Source organism: Daphnia pulicaria, chromosome 1 (genome assembly GCF_021234035.1).
Source record: "Daphnia pulicaria isolate SC F1-1A chromosome 1, SC_F0-13Bv2, whole genome shotgun sequence".
In the NCBI taxonomy this organism is placed as follows: domain Eukaryota; kingdom Metazoa; phylum Arthropoda; class Branchiopoda; order Diplostraca; family Daphniidae; genus Daphnia; species Daphnia pulicaria.
Window position 1 is genome coordinate 10,930,984 of NC_060913.1, and position 22,919 is coordinate 10,953,902.

At 41.2% G+C, this 22,919-nt stretch overlaps 3 long non-coding RNA genes across 7 annotated transcripts; 2 read left to right on the plus strand and 1 right to left on the minus strand.

Moving 5' to 3' along the window:
• Positions 1 to 3,081: 3,081 nt before the first annotated feature.
• Positions 3,082 to 17,422, plus strand: LOC124350233. 5 transcript variants are annotated; one of them, XR_006920559.1, is made up of 6 exons: positions 3,082 to 3,170; positions 3,354 to 3,430; positions 3,613 to 3,827; positions 16,475 to 16,894; positions 16,993 to 17,212; positions 17,316 to 17,422. It is a non-coding gene; the product is annotated as an uncharacterized LOC124350233 (long non-coding RNA). The 5 variants fall into 5 exon arrangements; XR_006920541.1 differs by having other exon boundaries at positions 16,475 to 16,644; positions 16,710 to 17,212; XR_006920550.1 differs by having other exon boundaries at positions 3,354 to 3,454; positions 16,475 to 17,212.
• Positions 17,423 to 19,848: 2,426 nt separating this feature from the next.
• On the minus strand, positions 19,849 to 21,174 carry LOC124350576. Its single transcript, XR_006921063.1, has 5 exons — positions 21,059 to 21,174; positions 20,874 to 20,965; positions 20,685 to 20,803; positions 20,321 to 20,482; positions 19,849 to 20,258 (listed from the first exon to the last, which is right to left on the minus strand). It is a non-coding gene; the product is annotated as an uncharacterized LOC124350576 (long non-coding RNA).
• A 602-nt stretch (positions 21,175 to 21,776) lies between these two features.
• LOC124340618 lies at positions 21,777 to 22,542 on the plus strand. The gene is made up of 2 exons (XR_006918137.1): positions 21,777 to 21,993; positions 22,173 to 22,542. It is a non-coding gene; the product is annotated as an uncharacterized LOC124340618 (long non-coding RNA).
• The last annotated feature ends 377 nt before the right edge of the window (positions 22,543 to 22,919 follow it).

The following is a 22,919-nucleotide window of genomic DNA, read 5'->3' on the forward strand; positions in this document are numbered from 1 at the left end:
GGCAGTTCATTAGAGCGTTCCAGCAGCAGTGAGAGGAGAGGCGTGAGCACTCGGCAGCCGGGCGAGGCTTGGCTGGGCGCGTGGGTTGTTTTTCCTTATATTCTATAGCTGCTGTTGGCTCCTGGCGCTGAGAATATAACGGAGCCCAGCAAAAGGAGCCCAGCCAAAGGAGAGAATGGCTAGGTATTAGCGACTGATAATGAGCCTCGTCAATTCGACATATCCACCCAGCAGACACTACACACATATGTACATGGATGAGAGCCGACGACGGGCTGAGAGGGCCGTCATCGTGTAAGGTTTTTGTCTTTTTTTCATTAGAAACGCAGTTGCCTGCATCACCAGGAGCCCTTTAGATATTGTCTGCTGCTGTCTGTCTATCAAGACGAGGCACAGCTATAGGAGCAAAAAGCTCGCACAAGAGTCCAAGGCCTCTCTTTCTAGAAACGGGCGATTGCAGCAGAGTCTGCCGGAATGTCTTAAGGCCGCCATCAGCAGAGAAATCTGTATTATTATTATTGTTCATCGTCATTTCTATACATGTCTCAGTCTCTCTCTCTCTTTTGCTGTGTTGTGTTTTTGTGGCTATTCGCTCTTTGATTGGCCTCGTTTTCTTTCAAGGCTCTGAGACTGCTAGCGCTAGCTGTGATGCTGATATCATCTGTACGCCGGCCTTGGCCGCTGATGCTGGCCCATTTTGCTGGCCAGCTTTCAATGACGTTCTATATAGGCCGAACTGAATAACCTTTTAGCGGGCGCAATCGGTTCCGCAGTGGGTCACACACAGCAAGACATTCCTTATATTCGTTTTATGAATGAAATAAAGAAAGTCATAGATTTCTATAGCCAAAGCGCTTTTGGACCCCCCGCCCCACACACACACACCTTTTTCCGGCTTCGCTTCCCTTTCACTAGATACAGTCAATCGCCGGCCTTGTATAGTTCATATGAGAAGATGTGTGTACATAATATACACAGCGTGGAAGCGATATAGACCCGGCAGCGAGTCTAGCTGATGGAGCGGCAGGAAACGCCGAGTCAACAAAATCTAGCAGCACAGGCGTCGCCTTATATTCCTATTCTCTCCTTCTATATATTTCCAGATACAACAAACAAACGCCGGCATCAGCCGACTATCTACTACACTAGATATATAATAGCGCGCATGCAGCATTTCTCTGCTGATGCTGAAACTGATCTATTCCATTCATCCGTTCATCCATCCATCCAGCAACCAACTCTGCCGGTCCTCCCACGCTTCCATCCATGCACATATAGGCATCAGCAAACACCTCCGCGCCAGGAGCTCTATATCTCTATAGGCTCGTTTTTTTATTTTTTCGGGAGAAATCAACTGCTATAACAAAAGAGTCAGAGCTTTTAGGAGTGAAATCTCTATGCACGCATCGTGAACATAACAACCAGGAGCCAAAATCTATTCAGTTGCCGGGCTGCATGGCTGTTTCAATTCTTTCTGTGTTACATAATGCAGAAATCAAAATCAATTTCAACTGCGGGTGTACACTGAAAGAGACAACGCCGTCAGGGGGGAGCCGAGGGGAAAATGCCAAAATGGAGACCGGGTTATTATATGTGTAGATGTTAGCCCGCGGGCTGTCGCCTTGAGGTGCGGCACAATTTCCTTTTGCCTAACATCAAAAACCGGCCCTGCCAATGACAGGTCGAATCCTATCCATCTCTCTGCTCTTTTCACGTATTTTCTCTTTTGACATTGATCTCGTCATCACAGGAGCGCGCGTGTATATAGAATGATTATTATTATGCAGAGGTGCGCGCGCGCGCGTGATTTAAAATATAGTCCCGCCCGTTCATTCACGAAAAAGCGGCCCGTTGGCGATGAATGGACGGAGGGGAAAGACGGAAGTTTCATTCACACCGGAAAAGAGAAGAAATGACATCACAGGCCTCATCAGTTGTGTGAATCACGTACACAGGAAAAGAGGGGGTCTCTGCGACACGCCTTTTTATATACATCTATTCATAATATCAGTTTATATTATCATTTCGTAGACACAATAATAAGCGTTTATCGTATATTTCTTAAAAAAATAAAAGTCAACATGTGTCATCTAGATATCTCACGCGGAACTATACATATTTATAAATAGCCTTGGCGGCGGGATATTTGAACGCCCAGTAAATTTGACATTTGATTCGCTGGAATATTATTCTGATTATTATTAGAATCGAGACCCGACCGACGCCACACACACACACACACACGCATGAATGTGAATAAGATAACATAAATGAAGTGTGGCGGCGGTGGCGGCTGGCAGGCGGAAGATATCGCCAGTCGATGACGTCTCGCGTGCATGCTGTTGACCTGGGCCGCGCTCTAACACGAACGCAATAATAATCAGGAGGGCCAGCTGGTCGGCTTCGATTAGGTGTGCCAGACTCACATAGAATAGTATGACCGGGATTATTCAATCGAGGATCAATCCTTCCATATTGCCCCATCATCTGTGTTATACCTGTTAGCAGAGCGTATACTACGCCAGCATCGTCTATTAAACAGAATATGGAGACGTAATCCTCTTTGAGGTTGGCCTCAGGGCTCCACGACATCAAATATTAATGAGACTTTCCAGATTAAATCGCGGCAGTGTGCATGTGTGGGTCTAGGCTGCTAGCCTATTAGATTCATTTCAGCGCTTCGATGATTTATTAATTGATTTCTTTTTTCATTCTCCTATATTACTCGACAGATTGTTTCTCCGGAGTAAATAGAGCTGCTACACGTACCCACTATACACGTGCTATTATTCCCAATTGGCTACCATGAGGGTCTTAGGTCTTTTTCGGTCTTAAAGTAATTATTTGGGGCTTTCATGCAAATTTGTACTTTTTTTTTAAATCATTCGTTGTAAGTGTAAATTTATGAGACAAACTATTTAGATGCTAAAATAATTCCGATCCGTCCAGCGGATCCACTTTCATCGTATTCGACTATTCGCGGTTTGGATTTAGGGTTAGGGGTCGATTTTTAATCAAATTTCTATCGATATCTTAAAGTAAGCATGGCTGATTAGAATATTAGTGTCGTCTGCTTTGTTTCACAATTTCAATTTTCGAAATAAATGTAGTCGTCTCGTGTCAACTCTCTTTATGGAATCGCTTCACACACACTCGGTGCTGTTTAGCAGGTAAATAAAACTGAAAAGATAAATAAAATGAGTACAGGAATTTAATGAGAAGAGTTAAACCTTTTTCAAAATTGTGAAATGTTGGTCTTGAGCTCTTGACTAACAATTATCATGTAAGCCCCCTTGCATGGCATTTTGTTTGCACTTTACATAACCTTTTCCTTTGTGCAAATGTGAGACTAGGGCCAGCCCAGACATCATAACCACAAGATATGCCAGTTTTCCTTGTGCCTGTCGTCAGCAACAAATTCACCGCTTGGGTAATGTCATGCAGTACTTAATGGGTAAGGTCTTACTTTTAGATTCCTGCGACCTGCTAGATATTTTAATGATGCATGTGGCTTTCACCCCACATTTACCCACTGTCTCATTTTCAATTGTCTTACTTGTTGTTTCTGCCAATAATTTTTTCGTAACCCAACTTTTTACATTTTTCATTCAGATTAAACAGGATCCCTCTTGATTTGGAGAAACTATAGCGATGAGACGGTCGAGTTCTTCTCTTGAAATCCCCTCTGCCCTCGTGTATGCCCATGTGTTTGTGGGTGTATTCACGAGGACGTCCATTTCCCTACCTTGTCTGGTGGGTTCAACTTTTCAGCGGATGGATGGAGCAGCACTTGTGGATGCCTGGCCGTATATTTCCCAGGCTTAAAGGTAGGAACAATTTATAGCTATTCATCCTTTTTGACTGTTTTCTGGCGTTGATTATCAATCGTTATGGAGTAGGATTATATTCCCGAGTTAGGCGTTTGACTGGATCTGTTTCCTCTTGCCATTTTCGTTTACCCAGTCACGAAATCATTCATTTGTAGAAACGACTGCAGTTTAGTGTTGTTTTCTTCAACTTTGTCTGTGGGTACAAACGATCAAATGTGAAAATATCTGAACTTTAAACACTTCAAAGTGCAACTTGGAAAATTATGTGACCAACTCCTCGAACGTCGGTGGTATGATGGTACCGTTCAGATTTGTATTTGCAGGCCTTCAATTCTATGAAACATTTTCCCCTCTCTTTTGCTCTCCATTTCGGATAGGACGGTGACGATAGGGACAAGCCTAGAGCACTAAGAGCAGTGGATTATTGAGCTGAAGCCAGCCGAGAAGTTACAGATAACACTTGGAATGAGAGACACCCTAGGCCCCCTGACACATACACACAAGAAGCTATCGCACTCTTACAGCTTCGGCCTACATTACGTATTTCAAACCCAACTCTTCTTCTTCTTTTTTCCCCTATATCATCAGAAATAGGGCAAATGTGTACACACACTATAGGCAAAAGTAAATCGATTCGACGGTTTTTTTTCCCTCACTCCCCCATCTTTTCATGTGTATATAGTATAGTGTCTGAGCTGTCGACAACTTTCTAAATTCACAGCCGGGCCCCATATATTTCCATCCCGTCGCTCTTGTGTATATCTATCTCGACTGGGTGCAAAACTGGTCGACTGGTAATTCTGCATGCCCTGTATACTACAGGCAGGCAGCCTTTGCCCTATATAGCAGCGCGCAATACTCTGGTTTGACCTTTGAATGATGTGTATTTATTCGGTTGGCAAATCGCTAGACACAGCAGCTGATGGGGGTCCTCCGCCCATCCAATCTTCTCACTTGATCCGCACCATATGCACCGCTGCCTTTGTGTGTGTATCCATTTTGTGTATAGCACATACTACATTCACTTTGCAACTATATATCTCTTGTGTGTGTGGTTGGATAGAAGAGAGTCAAGCCGCCGTGTTGTTATGCGCCAAAGCCACACAGCGAAACAAGTTTGAATCTTTTTTCGTTTCTTTTCCCCCCCGCAATTTATAGACTTGATTTAAGTCTTGCGTCTAGTTCCTTTTGATTTTCGGTGACGTCGATCCACTTTTTGTGAAACTTGTAAAGAAAAGGACAAGACGCGTTTCAATATGTTCAAGCCATTAGAAAGTAGTCAGTTTGGCGCTCAATTTCAAATTTTCCCGCTCTCAGATCACATATATTTTTCTTCCCTCCTTTCAGCCAATGCGCGTCATTGTCTCTTTTTTTCTCCCGCAGGATTTTCGTAACCGAATATGTCTCGATTAGTCTTTGGTTACACGGTTGACAGGAGCCCGTCTCTGCGGTGCTGTGCTGCACGCGATACATATTAGAACGGGGGGGGGGGGGAAAGAGCGTTGTAAACGCGTGAGTGAGTGTCGTCGCTGGCAACGTCTGTAATATTTCCATATCATTTTGCTCTTTCTCTCTCTCGATTGCGGCAAATGAAGGTTTTTCAAATGACGTCAGCACGAGATTTTTTTTTCTTATTATTTTTATTTGGTTCGTCATCTCTTGCTCGGCTGATTTATTCCACCGAATTCTGGGTTTTTTTTTCTGTTTCTGTTGCCCCCTCCTCTCATACATATGTTTATTATGCACGTCGTTCCTATTATTATGTGCGGGGGAGGAGGGGAGGGTCGAGTGATGGGCGACTCACGAGGATCTTGGATATGCGTCTCCGTTTATTGGATTTAGATCCGCCATCTAATCGTTTTCTTATTAGATGGCCTGTCTCCCCCCCCCTCCTCTCTATCTCTCATCTCGTTTGTTACCATCATCAAGTGTAGAAAATTTTTGCCGATATTTTTTCGATTGATGCTCTCGAGGACATGATACAAGAAAGAGAAATAACATAAGAATGGATATTTGATTGGAATCTTGAGTGTGTGTAGACTTGCGACGTTCTATGTAAACGTGGGAGTCACCGGATGATTTCATTCCCATTCGTTTGGCCCCCCCCCCTCCCCCACAAAATGTGATTTTCATTCAGATATAAATTGATTCCTGATGGGCGACATGTCGTATAGTTGATAGCAATTAAGTTTCACGCCCTATTGGACTTAAAATGTGCTACGTACGTAATATAAAAATAATATCCTGGGCTGGATCATGTACGATAAAGATGCCAGGGCTAGGCTGGTTTTATTTCCTTTTGTATTCTTCTCACTCGTCAATTGGACCGAGTTTTATAGAGCTCTGTCGCCGTGTTGTAAAGCCTAGAGCCTACACAGCTCGTAATGGCGATATCAATCTATATATGGGGCTATATAGACGGGCGGCTCTTGTGCGTACCTCCCCTCAAATCACGCCGAATGAATGAGACTTTAGACGAGAGAGAAGGAGGAGGAGGAGGAGGAGAATTGGGTGGTCGGGCCAGCAGGAAGACGACAGATAAGAACATGGTAGTAAAAGAAGAAGAAGAGTGGGAGGCAAAAGAAAGAAACGACACAAATACACATGAAGAGAAAGAAAGAGAAATAGGAGGAAGACACAAGGATCCATCGTCGTCGTCCGGATCGAAAAAGAGGAAAAAAGCACAAGGGTATTAAGACTCATCCGGTTGGATTTGAAGTCATTGGCTGGGGCTGGCGGATAGAAAGAAAAAGAACCATAAGGATCTCTGTATGTAGGAGCCAGGAGCTATAGCTCAGAGAGAGATGGACCCCCCGCCCACGCAATGTATAGTGTCTCTATACTACTACCCTTCGTCAAAGGCAGCAACAAAGGCACGAGGAGGATATTAGATGTATAGAAAAGGAGGTAGAGAAAGAGAGAGTTTGGCGACTCTTCCATCAGCGGCAGCATCATATCCGATAGTTGGCCGATGTGTACAGAAAGCGATGGCCGGGTTTCGCCGACTATACGTCTACACACGTTATCAATAACTATAAACTTGTGTGGTTGGCTGCACTGCTGGCCCCCCCTTTTAGACGTGTACATATTCCCAAACGGTTTGCGATTTCCTCCCGCCCAATAGAAATTCATAAGAGGTCTAGCCAGCCCAGAGAAAAATAGCCAACGTTATTTATTGCATGTTTGTAGAAGTAGGCCTATAAGTTATGGGGGTATATAAAAGAAAATAATATAGATAGGATAGACACACCTCTATGTGAAGAATAGGAATATTATAGGAGCCATCCAAACTTTATTTTTTATAAATTTTTAAATTGCCAAAATTTCTCGATCGTCGCATAAATTCATTTCAACTTTTTTTCTTTTTTAAAATTTTTTGTATTTTCCCGGCGTTTGGAGCGTGCTGGAATGTGTCGATCCAACACGGCGCAATATATACGTATAGGCGAGTCTGCGGCGGATGTGGATGATGGATGGATCGATTCCATCAGCAGTTGGCCTCTTGTGAAAAGGGGGAAGGCGCGATCAATATAAAATACACACATCAATTACGCGGGGAAATAGTTCCGATTGACTTTCCCCCCTTTTTTCTTTTGTGTGTGTGTTGCGTGTAATGACGTCAGACACATTCGATTTATATTTGAAAATTCCCCGACGACGTTTTGAATTATCTTCGTACCCCCCTCGGTCGGTTCAACTCTCTGCGTGATCCTACAATTTAATATAATAATGCGACTAACAACGACAATTGATGAGATTCAGAAGCAGCCGAGAGCTGTAGGACTAATACTTTTGCATTTCATTCTCTGCTGATTATGTCAATCATTCCGCTCCTGTGCTGATCCAGTCGTCTATACCTCGACCCTGCGATGAATTGATACGGGCTCCATTAAAACCAAATTGCAGCACTCTCGCTGCATTACGTGATGTACTGAAATTGTCCCTTTTTCGGGTCCCGCTGCCCAAATGAATTTCCTTTTCTATTTCACTCTTCATCAGCTCAGCTCGTATCAAATTTAATTCTTATCTCATTTCGTCGACACCTTGCAGTGCATGTGGATAGTTTGAGCGTCTAATATTTATTTAGCCGAGAAGAAGAAGAAATATAAAAGTCGGTGCGGCCAAGGATGAAGCGGGAGTGTGATGGATGGGCAAAGTGATGTCTACTAGCCTGTGTGTACGGCCCACTGTGCATTACATAGAGAGAGAGAGAGACGGCCAGTGATTCTGGCTCTTAAGACTGCACTAGACTTTCTTCCTCCTTCTAACTGGGGGGATGCGCTGGTCGTAACGGTACAACAACTTCAATCACAAGACCCGAAATCAAGAGCGACTGAGAGAGACAGATGGGCCGGTTGAGGTGAAGTGAAGATGCCTACCAGCCGATGCCCGCTTAAACCAGTGTACAGGCCCGAAATCTATAATAAAAATCTAGCCGGTGACGCCATCATCTTATTCATTAAACAAAAAATAAAAGGCCCGTGTGAAAATGAGCAGATGCGCCAACGATACCCGCAAAGAATTTCCTCTCTCTCTCTCTCTTTTGTTTTGAAATGGAACAAGGAAAACTTGTGCATTATTGCAAAAAGGTTCAAATGCATCATGCCCTTAATCCCTTTTGATGATGATTATGATAATTTTCGACAAACGAATTCCTAGAATCGTTCTAGGCTACATTATACCTTTTTAGATACGAACGCTGTGTTGCGGTTGGCAGCGGTAAATAGATTTTCTTTATAACGGGATAAATAGTTTAGAGGACGACACACGTGCCGCACTGGTCCTTTTTCTCTATTTTGTTTTTTGTTTTTGTTTTTGCCAGGCTATGTATTTCGTGTACCCGTTGAAACACAAGTTTTTGTTGGATCCATTCACGTAATGTCGGATCCATTTCGGCCTCTGCGGGTCGTCCCCCTTTTTTTTCCCCAATGCCCCGTGCATGCAACTCTATATCCAGTGGTATTTAAGTGCTGCCGGAGGAAATCTATCGATAGAAGAGTCGTACATGTAGGCGCTGTGTACTAGCTACTACTCCTACCGTCTATATATGTTATGGCAGCACATGATGATATCGTTTGATTATTACATTCATTTATTATTGGCTCTGCGCTGTCGGTGTCCGACATCCCCAAGGCAACAAGTTTGAATGAAGGCCGGCAATTTCAATAGCCAAAAACATCTCGATTCGGCCGGCCGACCCCAAAAAAGATGTCTACTATATTTGTGTTTGTGTGTTTCCATTCTACTTCCATTCGTTTCCGGATGTAGTTTTCAATGGAAAACCGCCCTCGGCATCGTATTTTTACTTTTTCATTTGACAAACAGACCTGAATGAAATCAAGCGATTGCAAAATGGATTTAAAAAACAGGGGGGAAGGGAAACGGAAATCCGGTGGCGATAGATCGTGAACTAGGATGTGCGGAAGGACGGGGGTATGATCCGGCTATTTTTCTTCCGCCCCCCCAATAAAAAAGGGCTAGAAGAAGGGAAGACAACAGCTGTTTGGCCTTTCAACCTTTCCGCCCGGAATATAATAAGAGGAAAAAGAGATTTGATTCCTTATATGGGTGGAGAGTTTTGGGGTTTTGCTGCTGGCCGTGACGCGTTCGTTCCTCCCGATGCCGAGTCTGACGGGAGCCGACAAACGGCTCTACACAATATGACGGCCGGCCAGCCAGAGAACTCTACACAACAACATTGTGAACAGATCGATGTGTAGTATATAGGCTCTTTCGATAAGATATCGAGATGTATTCAGCATAACATTACAACGGTTCAATGATTACGTTGCGCCACGTTATCACGCGCCATTGCGCAATTGATCGCATCGCGGACTGCGGAACCCTTTCAAGCTCTTCTTTATCTCCCCGACGTACAAACACAAACATTTATCTTAATCTCGTTTGAAGAGATTTGTGGACGACTGAAATGATTTGAATTTTTTGAAAAAAGAAAAAGTAAAAATTGGCGGGAAAATTTGAAACCCGATTGCGTTCATTTTTTCGAACGCTGAAATCAAGTGATTTTATATTGTGTACAGGCCAATTGCGTGGGCGTTAATGGCGCCGTGGCGTTTCGAAATCATTTCGTAGGGAATGGCGCAGGGATAACGTGTTTTCTAAGAATAGTTGTCGTTACTGGTGCTGTCGTGTAGGAATTCGGAAATCCCAATATATTCTCTTCGTTTTATTTTGATTTCTCGGCACCAATAAAAATTTTCAGACAGTTCAATAATATGACATAACCTCCTGGAACAGCACCCAGCACAAGGTTTCTCTCATCCTATACCTATATATGATATTCGCGAGATATTTTCATATAGTATATGTCTGATATTATCCAGGCCGCTTTTTCTTTCTTTCTCTGTGGATATACTGGATGAATTCCACACCGTCGCCCACGTTTGCCACCTCTTGGGAAAATATTAATCCCATCCAGCTGCTGCTGCTGCTTCTGCTGCTCTGAGTAGTGCAGACTATACCTTTTTCCTCTTTCTTCTTGATGACACATTTCTATTTCTTTTTCTCTCGGCTCTTCTCACAGCCGACAGACGCTGTTTGAGATTGTTTCTCTCTGCGCATTGATTTCGTTTCGTTTCGTCGCGACAGTCTCTCGTCTTTTGCTTATTCGCGGTCTACCAATGACGATGTCTTTTGCCGTGTGCGTGTTTTTATTGCTTTCCTTCCGAGTGAGGAGGGCCATCAGCGAGCAGATTGAACACACTCGGACGCACTGTCGATTGGCCGGGGCTGATGGCGGGCGGCGAGAGGAGCTAGCAGACGACGAGAGTAGTAGTATTGAAAAGGCCCTTTCCGATTGGATGGTCATCGAGCGAAACGGGAGATTGTTTTCTACTACTTGCTACTACTTGCTACTACACGGTTGTTTTTGTTATTACCATCCCACACGACGGCACGTCTAGTGTGAGTGTCCGATCCTTGGGTCGTGAATACTTTCGAGCCACTGCGTGTACGAGGCGTATCAAATCCCCGCTGCCATCCACTATACAATATCTGCACGTGTGTGATGGGAATCTTGAACCGGACCAAGTCTTATGGTAACATTGTCGACATCCCGCATCAGAGCGGCTGCTGGGCGTAGAGTGCCAAGCTGCTGACACGGGCGATGAACATCACCGGGTGACAAACGATATTGTGCAGTACTCCCAGTAGCTATACGAGCCACTGGGAGAGACATTGGCCGGCCGGGATATGATATCAAGAGAGAAAGAGTGAGAGAGAGATCCCGTGAGTCAAAGAGGACGGATCAAGCGTCATCGAAAAGTCGCTTATGTGTATACTCTGCTGGGTTGTTACGTACAACAATCCCAAAGTCAAATTGTAGGCCTTTACCCCCACCCCCAAGGCAGGATTTCATAATGGCGTGTATACACAATGCACAACTCTATACAAGAAAGAGGAACATATTGAGCAGTGAGGGGATGTCGTGAATTGAATACGAGCGATTCCTGGTGGGTAGACGGCCCTGTAGAGAAAGAGAGAGTTGAGCGACCAGCACTCGAAGGATCAGCCCGGCCAATGTCGAATGAAATGATGAAAATTCTTGTGCCACTCGCAGGAGGAACGAAGAACCGGCGAATATGAAGATGGCAAAGGTCAATCACCACTATAGGGGGAGGGGGGTGTGCCAGCCCAGCAGATGTACTTGCCAAACTTGATGTTATATTGTCCTATAGACGTCATCCATACTTTTCCATCCTCGGCCCAATCATACAGCACATAGTGCCGTCTAGCCGATATATATTTACACCAGGCAACGTGCGTACACAGCAATAAGCCCAAATTTCAATAATACAGATGGCGGGAGGGGAGAAATCTCATTGATACACACGTGCTGTGTGGATGAGGTCCTCCAGACAGCCACGAGAAGAGAGATGGCAGATCTATACTCTGGCGAAATGATCCTCATTGAAGGGGAATGATCCAGGGAGGGAAGAGAAGGGGGAATTGTGCTGAGACAAACGGACTCTGAATGGAATCTCATCCACCAGTATTTTAGATATTATATAGAGCTCCAGGCTGGATGTTGTGCATATCTCAATAAATGGCGTCTAGAGCTTTCCCATGTCACGTGGAATAAGATATAGACACACCGGCATTCAAATATCTCGCGAAGAGAACGGGTTGGAGATGTGTGTTTTTCTTTTCCTTTTTTTTACTACTTCCCCCCGTCAGTTTGACTTCCTTTTCTTGATATTATTATACAACGGGAAAAAAGCTATTTTGCATACGCCTATAGACTCAGACCGTTTTTGGGTCGTTGTTTGGCTATCGAGAAATATAGAAATCGGGTGCCTATGTATATCACGCGAGGGGGGGGGGGCTGTGAGAGTCGTCGACTGTGTCTATATAGATGTTGAGAGAAGTCGAAGGGATTGATCCGCGGAAAACTCTATATGGAAAACAACAGAATCAAACTGAGGAAAAATGTAAAGCTGCTGATATCAAAAGTGATATTACAACACCCACGCACCTTCAACTTTGACTAGTGTCTTTTCCCGAGATATTATATTCTCGGGCTCTTTCTATATTGACACGCTGGAAACTCTATAGAGATCGTTTTATATCAAAACGTAGATAACAACTTTGGACGTGCCAGGCAGTAGGACCCATGTCCTCATGAGAATGATAACCGAAACAACTAAAATCACCTTTTGAAAAATCTTCGTTCGGGTCATATGATCTCTGGGCGTTGTAAGAAAGGTATACTATGCATCCGCCCATCTGCTTTGTACCCAGTAGCCTACTATATCATTGAGTTCATCACGGCTCTTTTTTCTCTTGCCGGAGCATTTAAAAAATAAAAAAAGTTTCTTATAAAATATCTCTTTGAAATGATTTTATCCGGCGCCAAGTTTGAAAAAAAAAAGAACTGGGGGGACAGCCACCCAGATGGGGTCTGAAAAAGAAGAAGAAGTTGTGTGCTAGCTGCTGCGATTTGAAAAAGAAAAGCGGGAAAAGTGATGTGTGTATATTCGAACAAATCTTTCGATTAGAAAAAAGCCTTGCGGGGGTCAACAAGCTGCTGCCGCACAGCTGTGTGCTTCTCCTCTTCAAAGTACTCGCCCTACTTTTTCATCTTCTTCTTTCTTTCTTCTCCAAAAAAGTTTAGATTCGGTGGATCTTTTTTGTTTTTTCTTGTTCCCGCTCGATCGACTCGATCCCGCTCTGCGCTGGCGACCGCATTACACGTATATCTCGCGGTATACACAGCACACAGCACACTCCAATGATAGTGGTGTGAATCAATACTTCCGGGGGGATTTGGAATAGAAAAATAAAATAAAACAAAATAAATCTATCTCGGACAATATTCTATAAAACAGTTTATATAGTACACACAGTATACTCCCCTACGATCGCAAGTCTTGTATAGATCGTTGTGAGAGAGAGAGAGACGTCTGAATGGATTCATTGATGGAAGGGAATCGTATCCAAAGACGCGGGAATCTTTTTTTATTTTATTTTATTTAAAAAAAAGAACAAACTATAAACAGAGGCAAAGCAAATCAAGTTTGGCGGAGCGCGTCTTCCTTTTCATTATATAGATTTCTTCTTTTGGTTTTCGCGCCAATATAATGAACAAGACCCTTGAGGTCTATCGCTTTTTCTACCCCACAAAATCACAAAACTAACATTTTTTTTCAAGTGTACAATATGTTGCGTGTGTGCTAGTATCTAGGGAGAGGTCGGATGAGGCTTCTTTTTTTGGATGAGGTGAGATAGTCTTGGATACACTCTTGTCACAGCTGACGCGAGTCTTCGCTAAACAACAATACCATCTGGCAGCATCTATACACACCCCACACACGATGGATATTTGTAGTTAAAATATAGGAGGCGGGTCTCTTTTTTTTCTTTCTCTCCAGCGTCGCTCATTTGCTGGCGTCGTTTTCTTTCTTTTTTTCTTCTGCCTGCGACGGGGCATTGGGCTCACGCTCCTCCGGGCGATTCCCGGGTAGAAACTTGCAAAATAGATATCTATATACACTTGTTTGTTACCCGCGAATATGTAGAGAATTTTATTAAAAAAGAAGAAATCTTTTTTTCGTGCTGCCGTGCGCCGGAAGAAAATCTATAGAGTGCCGGGCTATATAGGCAGAAAGGCGCAATAACAAAGAATAATACGTCATATAAGAAAAGTAGAGAAGGAAAAAAAAAAAAATGTTGATGGATTGCGAGCGAGGGGGTGGATGGTTGGATGGATGGAAATCACAAACAACTTCTGCGCTCCTTCATACGTACGTTGTGGATCTCTTTTTTTCTTCTTTTCTTTTCCTTATGTCGTATACTGCAGTATATATGGGCCCGCTCATATCTCGTCCTGGTTATGTGTTTGCCCGGTAATAATAATAATAAAAAAAAAAAGTAAACGAAAAATACGCTGGTCAAGTGCTCCGGATTTTCTCCTGCTGGGCTATTCTGTGTTATATAAGCCGATATGTATGGGCTATATAACCGTAATACTATGTCGTTTAGGCTCTCCTGCACCTCTCCCCTACACAATTCAATATGTATAAATCTAGGCTGCTGTAAAAAATAGAGAAGAAGAAGAAGAAGGGGGATTTCATTATTCTCCATCCAATCGGAAATGACCGGCCCAAGGAAAATAAATAGAGACGGTCAAGTATAAATATTGACGATCACGTTCTCCCGTTCAATATGATTCATTTCCATGTATTTGAGATAGGCCTCTAGACCTACTATCTCTATACGGTACCTTATGGATGTAATAGGGTGTATATTTGATGACACGTTGAATGGAATACGGCCGGAGATCTCCATAGACCAGTCGGCCGTGAAACGGTCCCAATAACTGCGCCCATTGGTCTATAGCCCCCCTCTCTTTCTATTGTGCGTTGAAAGGCATTCAGCCGTATATTACAAAGCCGACGAGAAAGAAAAATAAAAGAGTGAAGTTGCTCTGATTCTCGATATAAATAATCAAAATAACAATCAATAGAATCCGAGTAACGCGATTTATTTCTCTCGGAAAAAAAGAAAAAGAAATCAAATTTTTTCAATTCCTCTCCAACTAAATGGAATAACCTTATACACATCACTTGGCAGTATTCAAATCCAATCAAATTCAACAGCTGATCGACATCTGCTAGAGCCGATGTATATTTCTGTTAATAAAATGATATAGAAAGTTACGGCCTCATTTCTATGTCAATAAATGCTAAATGGAGTTATAGGCTAGGCACACAGTTATTTGATTATGTATATGTGCGCTTCACGGGGCGACATGGTGAAACATATCATCCTTATACGTGGAATTCGCCTCATCAGTAGCCGAATTTGATGGCCCAGCTGCTTATAATACTCAAACGTCTACAGCGGGAAGAAATGACAGTAGCCGCACAGCCTTTAGTATATAAATATTAAATATAAGTTCATCTCGACGGCCACGTTCCCCGACTTGGAATATCTCTCGATCCCCTGTATACTTTCGCCTTTTGATGTGTCGCACACATAGTGCCTATATTATGCGTCGTATATAGATAAACTACAGAGTCTGTAATAAAACATGGCAAGTATATGTGTATATATAATATACAGATAAATAGAGAGATGGCGGATGAGGGACGACCTATAAATTTGGGCAGCCACCGTTTGTTTTATTTGTTTTGACGGCTGGCAAAGGTCGAGCGAAATGGCAGTCGAAGGATTAGATAGGCTGGAAAAAAGATGACAAATTCCAGCTCTTTTTGTTTTGTTTTGTTTCGCCCGCCCGTGCCCGCCGATGCCCTTTCACGACCCCACACCCATACCCATAGTACCTCTCACTCCCGGCGGCAAGCGCCCAGCCCAGCGTGAAATGTTTCCAAAGCCGCTTGATGATCGGAGAACGATGTGGCAATGGAGTCTGAGCAAGTGTTTTGTCGAGCGTCTGATTCGCCCTTTTAAAGCAGTTGGCTGCAGTTGGCGCATTAATAGCCCGCTTCGGCTCACGTCGTCGTCTCTTAATACCCATCAGCCACCGAACGTTTGATTCGCCGTGATTATTTGCGCCGCTGAGCGCCGTTGTTATTATTTTGGGTTTTGAGTTATGCATGTGCGGTTCGACGAACCAGGGCGTCGGTCACTTCCGGCACTTGTTGTCTTAAAATGCTCTCCCTCCCCCCCGACGTGTTTTGCCACCCAATTCTTCGCCTGTCCACCCCGTTCACGCAGAAGGAAACAACGAAATTTGTTGGAGGGGAACCCATTCGCTCGACTAGTAGTAAATCCTGCAGGATCCCCAGGATCCATTATAACGACTATAGAACGATGAAAAGACGGAACTAGTTTTGTGTTGTTCCGACTTGAAAATGCGCGTCTAGACTATTTGGGGGGGGGCTTTGCGATTTTCGATTTGTGATTACGGATAGACTCGTTCTGATGGCTTATGGTTGGAAATTTCCAGTTGAAATAAAACTAAATGAAAGTCTGGAAGCTTACAGTTCACAGGCCTTTTTTTTAAATATAGACTGAGAAATAAGGCAATAGAGCCATCTAGGGATGTGAGCAACAAGATTGTCGAGTAAGATTTTTGCAACTCTTGATGGTGTATTCTTTTCTTTGAGTAAAATAATATCAATTTCTGGATATTTAACAGAATTCCTTGTTTCTCTTCTTAGACTCTGAAATCTTTGGACTACGTACTCAGGACTACTCACATAGGAGCAATAACTGGTTGGTGGTCTTTCCTCACTTGTTGCGCTATATAAATGGTAATTTCTGCTTGCATTCTTTAATATTATTTAATTGTTTTGTGTGGTGTGTGGAATGTGCCATCACAGTAACAAAGGTAACAACCAAAACTAGCTTTATCAAAGTAATTTTGCTGAAACTTATTCTGTTCATCCTTTATAGGTATTCATCTCTCATTCCATCTTCTAGAGAACCTAGGATAACCAGTGGTTGTTGAAGTTTGTTAACTTTTTTTTTTTTCTAAAGGTGGGGTTAGAATATTTTTCTCAAGGTTGGGGGTTGGGGCATTGGTCGGGGTTGAAATTTTCTTATGGCGACGTTTTGAAGTAATAGCCAATGGAACGAAGGTGGTAAATTTTTAATTTTTTTTTCTACGTTTTATCAATGTTACGACTACAAGTTGTTGTTGAAGGTTGTTTTTTTGTTAAAAGTTAAAACTTAAAAGGTCGGGTTAGAATTTTGATCAAAAGGTTGGGGCATGGGTTAGGGTTAGAATTTTTGTCAAAAGATGGGGTTAAAATTCGTCCACCGGAGGGGTTTGGTGTTTCAGTCAGTTACCTAAGTCAACAGTCAATTCAGGTGCAGCCTGTAGAACTAGGGCGTTGCACGGTCTGCGTGTTAGTCATGTCAGCGAACTTCAAAGTTTTGCATCGTGAAGATAAAAGGTATTTATTTTTGGTTGTCACCTATGAATGCTATTGTGCATGTGAATTAGATGTATTCTGTAGTCGTGTGTGAATCTGAAGGTTATTTTGTCTACAATTTCAGACCCACTCCCAGTGAGTCGTCTGACCGTTCTGCTGACCATGTGTCCTGAAAGTGCTGGCCGTATGCAGAAATGTCGTCTCGTACTAGATAGTAGAAACTTCAATGGAATGATAACTATTTTTGATGTGTTTTCTTATTTAAGACAAGTCTGATTCAATATATTATGTATGGGATATTTCATCACATTTTCATTTTGCTTCAACTACACTAGACTAAAGAGTAAATTACTTTCTTAAATTTTGGTGTAATTCTTCGCTAGATTTTAAGAGGTTGTTTTATGTGATTGAATCTATACCTTTTTTCCAATTAGTTTGCATTTTCTGTTGTTGACATTGTATAGCCTTTTTGTTGGAATTATATCTTCATTGAGATTTTATTTTGACAGTGCATCATATCTTGCCGAGTTGGTGTCTCAGAAGGGATATGATTGCTACTGCAAGGTATTTTTCCCAACTTGTTGAGCCATATTAACTGCTTGAATTCTGTAATATTATATTGTGTGGTGAATTTACAGGTCTGAAAGCTTAAAATATATACTTGTCGTTGTTGACTATGTGTTGTTGTGGAGTGCTCTACAATTTCTGAAGACTTTCCCTGCATGTTAGGAAGTTTCGTTACATGGAGAAGTACTTTTACTTTGAAGTAAGTTATTTTTCTCTTCTGTTTGTGTTGGATAATTTTTATGTTTCTCATCCACTTCAGGAGGAAATGTGCAAGTGCCATGCAGCTTACTGTCCACTATTTTGTTCATAATAATTGTTATCTACTGAATTCCAAAGCTTAAACAATCTTTCTCCCTTACTTTTGAAAGTTAGATTAATTCAAGCTGATGAATGATGGTGTTTGCTGCTCAATGCGAAGATTTCGATTTCGGCTTAATTCGGAATTGGTGTTGCCGGGTTTGGTGTAACATTAACAGTTCCTTCAATTTATATTTGGCAATTCCATCTGATCATGCGACCTGCCTTCCCCAATTGTCGTCTCTTGCTGTATGTTGCATGTTTCGTCAAAAGATGAGTTATTTTCTCGCCATTTGTCAAAGTGTGAAAGGATAGTGTATCAATTTAAAGCAAGTAAGTGAATCGTTAGAGTTTGGAGTGTTTGAAAAGCCCATTTGCTAATCTATTTCAATCTATTTGTTAAAGCAGGTGATTTCCTTTTCTCCACAGTGTGGTCGCTGCCGTGCCATGAAGACGAGGGGCTTTGTGAGGGTCTACTATGGATGTTGCAAGACAAATGTGTTGAAAGGAGGGAATCTGTTAAGGTAATTGGAAAAGTATCTATCCATCTGTGTGTATAGATATAGTACTTAACTAATAATCTTACCATGTTGGCTTATACTGCAGTCCATTTGGCTGAAATGTTGTCCATTGTTACCTGTGTGGGTTGATAGTAAGTATATCCCATGCAGATACTTAAATTGTATAAATTTCTTAATTTTCCTGCAATAATGCAATTGATTTTCTTGATTATGTTCAGGTGAGAGATTCCTTTCCTTATCTGCCGAAGAACTTGAGGACATGGCAAAGGCCGACAACATTGCTGTCATGCAGATCATTTTTTTGCAGCCAGCTGGTGAAAGCGAGTTTAAGTCAAGTTTAGCTAAAGCTTCTGGAAGTAGTCTAAATTGCTGGCGTCATCCTGAAGAGGGGTATAGTGTTACTTGAAGTGTAACAGCGCGGTAACAGCAACAAAGAATCTTGAAAGGGTAGTTTGATTGTGATTATGGACTGTAATTGGGGAAGTTTCATGAAGTCTGATAAAAATATTGTAGTGGGGGAGAGTATTCATGAGAAGATAGTTGCCTGCTTGATTAATCTGAGCTGACTAGTAAGTTTCTTTTTGATTGAACTAGAACATGTTAGTTAATGATTATGCTTTTATCCTGACAGGACTTGGTGACAGTGTTAAATGTCAATCTGCTGCATGGATTTCATGAAGCTGGTGTTATCCAGAAATGTTGCAGGGAGACTTGGAGCATAGATGCAAGAAAACCTCTAGGAATGGTAATTTATGAGTTTATTATTTGTTATTATTTAAAAAAATGTTTTTCTGACTGCTTAATATAATATCTGTTTTTTTTTTCTCACAGGAGGTGGAAATGTAAAGTGATTTTGCTGACATCTGGTTCTTGTTTAAGTCTGCTGAAATCCTTTAAGTAGCTGATACCATGTGGTATGTTGCAGCTTATGTTAGTGAAAATTCTATGTGCGGTTGTCTTCGTTGTCTTAAAACAATGTTTCAATTATTTACTTCTTGAAACCTAAACCTGAAATCACTTGTTTAATTTTGTCAACTTAATTGCTCTTTCATCAAATCATGTATAAAACTCGTTAAATATACAATTATATGTTCAAATTCGAAATCTAACCTTGTATAAATTTTAATCAAACAAAAGTTAATAGAATAAAATTTATGAAATTAATTAATTTTAATTGAATTAGTTTAATTATTACATTAAATATAAATCGATTAAATTAATTGTTATTGAATTAAATGTGATTTGATTTAATTACATTTTAATTAACTTAAATACATTTTATTAATAATTCCCAAATTGATTAAAAATTTAATAAATAGAGCGTCCGGTACAAGGCAATTGATTATTAGTACAAGTTTTAAAACAATTTATACCCAAATAAAACAAACCTAACCAACTTCTTTTGTGTTATTTGGGAGATAAATTGCTTTAAAATCTCGCACATAGAGTCAATCAAGACAGGGGGAGACTGCCTTAATTGACTGCAGACAGGGATTGGTAGGTGAAACCGGAAAAAGAGCGAAGAGTTGAGGAACAGTCATTACGAGAACGATTAATCATATAGTAGGCTTCCGGCTTAGCTTGCAAGTTCCCCGTTCGACCAGCACAAACTTTTCCTCCTGGTTGTCATTGGTTTTCACCAATGGATGAAGTCCATGATATAAAGTAGCAAAGGAGTTACCCTGTAGGCAGAATGAACATTTACAGTTATTTTAAATAAAATTTTAGCGACAGAAAGCAATACCTCCAATCAAGAGGGCCTGTTTACATTTTCATGAAGTAAAAGGGGATATTCAAGGGAAGCAGGCTAGCAGCCAACGGGGTACTGTATACAGTCATTGTCCTTTTTGTTCAATGGACATGACTTCTCATAAAGTCTGTCATGCTGCATTAGAAACCTAAGAACCTGCAAATAAAAAATAAAGTCACCTTGTCTATAATTTGTGGCATCAATGTGCTGTGATGTCTATGATCTAAAAGAATAATTTAACTTAAACATTAGATAGACGTCTATCTAATGTAACTTATGTACATAAGTGCAGAACAATACTTTAAATACATGTAAGACTGCAACAAAATAAGTTCAGTGACATGACAAGTAAACTTACACACTAAACCACCAATCAGTTATCCAAGGTTCTCTAGAAGGTGGAATGAGAGATTGGTCTGTGGGGTTGGTGATCTGGCAAGTCCCATAGAATGATTCAGCCGATAATAGTGATGAATCCTGATAAAATATGAGAATACTATGCTTCTGCAATACTGTACTAAAGCTAGCATTGGTTGTTACCACTTACCACTCTGTCATTTGGATGACATATTCACTAGGATACCAGGATTTTTAACACAATAGTTGACAGTACATGCTTCATGCACCTCACATTTTCTCCTGGAAATGGATGAGAAATTATGATGTTATTTAACACATTAACGGTAAAGAACACATGCCAAACAAATTGCACACGAAATCTAGTCAATTTACCAGCGAATTCATTGGTAATTTTCGAAGAAAATAGCTGTAACTAAACTTTTGGCAACGAGCCGCCATAATCCCATATCTGACACAACAAACAACATTCTTTCACGCCATCTATTTGACACGTTCAAAACTCAAAATCTAAAGGACTGGCACTAGATAGTCACAAATCATAAAAGTAATGAAAAATACCATTTCTCTTTAAAATTAGCTTGGAGTCTTTAGAATTCTACAGAGAACAAAGCTCACTTGCTAGTTTTATGCAAATTTTCCGGAAGTATACCGGAAGTAAGCGATAGCGCCTTAACCATTGAGCTGTCGTCAAAATAAACTAAATATTCGTGATCTACGTAAAATTTGGGGTCGATTAGGTGTAATTTAAGCGAAATCCAGATTTTGGTCAAAATCGAGATTTTTCCTGAACTATAGTTCAGGAAAATTCTCAAAACCGGAAGTACGCTTTCGTACAAAATAAAACATGAACTTTACCAAAAATTTTACGAGGATCACGAACGTGTGGTTCGTTTGTACTTCAGATGAATATTTACTGAACTACTGACTGAAAAGAGAAAACCGGAAGTAGAAAAAGAAAACACAATATTAAAAATCTAACAAGTGACTAAGTGAGCTTTGTTGTAGAAAAAGAAACTGACAGTTATCACCCAAAAGTTTGTTGGTAATAGCAGCGAGAAACAAAGTAAGCGTGACTAAACTGAGTGGAAAATGATCAAAAGCTATGCTGTCTAGCGTCAGAAAGAAGAAACGTTTGACAGTACCATGAAAACAATGTCCGATCCAATTTCGCTTGTTGAATCGTTGATACTCAATTAAAACACTAACAAATAAGGGCAAATAACTTTGATACTCACGTAATATTCATCCCTGCAAATTTGTATCTCGTCTTCGCAGCATTACACATCACAACAGACGAAATCCCCAAGGTATAATGCTTCTACAATGAGTAGTGCTTCTCAATGCTTCTACATCTGTTAGTGAATCCAGATTGTTGACGAAATATCTTATTCTGCTACCTTCACGTATCACCTTCTAAACTTTTAACTGCATTCCTGTCATCCTGAACTTGGCCTTACTTGTGATAAATCTTCCTTTTTCTCTGTAGGTTTCGATGGCCATTGATGTTCGGCTGTTACTGGAGATGCTGCCTAATGAGGAGATGGTGAAAGGTGTGTTTAAAGCTGTTGCTGCTGCTGTCCTTGGTGTCACAATTCAGTGTGTTGTTCGTTAATTTGTCTGGCATGTCAAATCTTTTCCATCTTTGTAGTCACTTAAATCTCATCCATGCAGTATACAATGGAGGCAATGTGATCTTACATGATCTAGGAGTGATTCAATCGACTACTGCTAGATAAAAAAACTTTCTACGCCAAACAAATAATAACGCTGTGTTATTATCGCGGTTGGGAAAGCATCAGGCCCCCTGCCAGCCAATAAAATTATGGGTCTTTTAATTTAATTGGTTGGTGCAGTATTGTTTTATGAAAGGAAAATGAAAACAAAAAACAGAAGAAGAAAATTAATTGGGTTTCTTAAACTTATTTCATAAGAAAAGAGGAAAAGAAGTTTGGTGGTCGATTTTTAACACTCTTTTTGGGATTGTAGTTTCTTTTTCTTATTTTTTTTATGGGAGGATCTTTGACATTCGATCCGGTGTTGTAACTGGCTGTTCCACATGTGGAAATTGTGTTAATTTTTAGGTGTCCACTGCTAATTTATTTAAACTTGCATATTTTGTTACCTACGCAAGGAATTAATAGATTGATTTACATTTAAACCAATGTGTGTTAAGATTAAATATTGATCCTCCATCTACTTTATCAATCAATTTCACAATATTCACATATAGCTG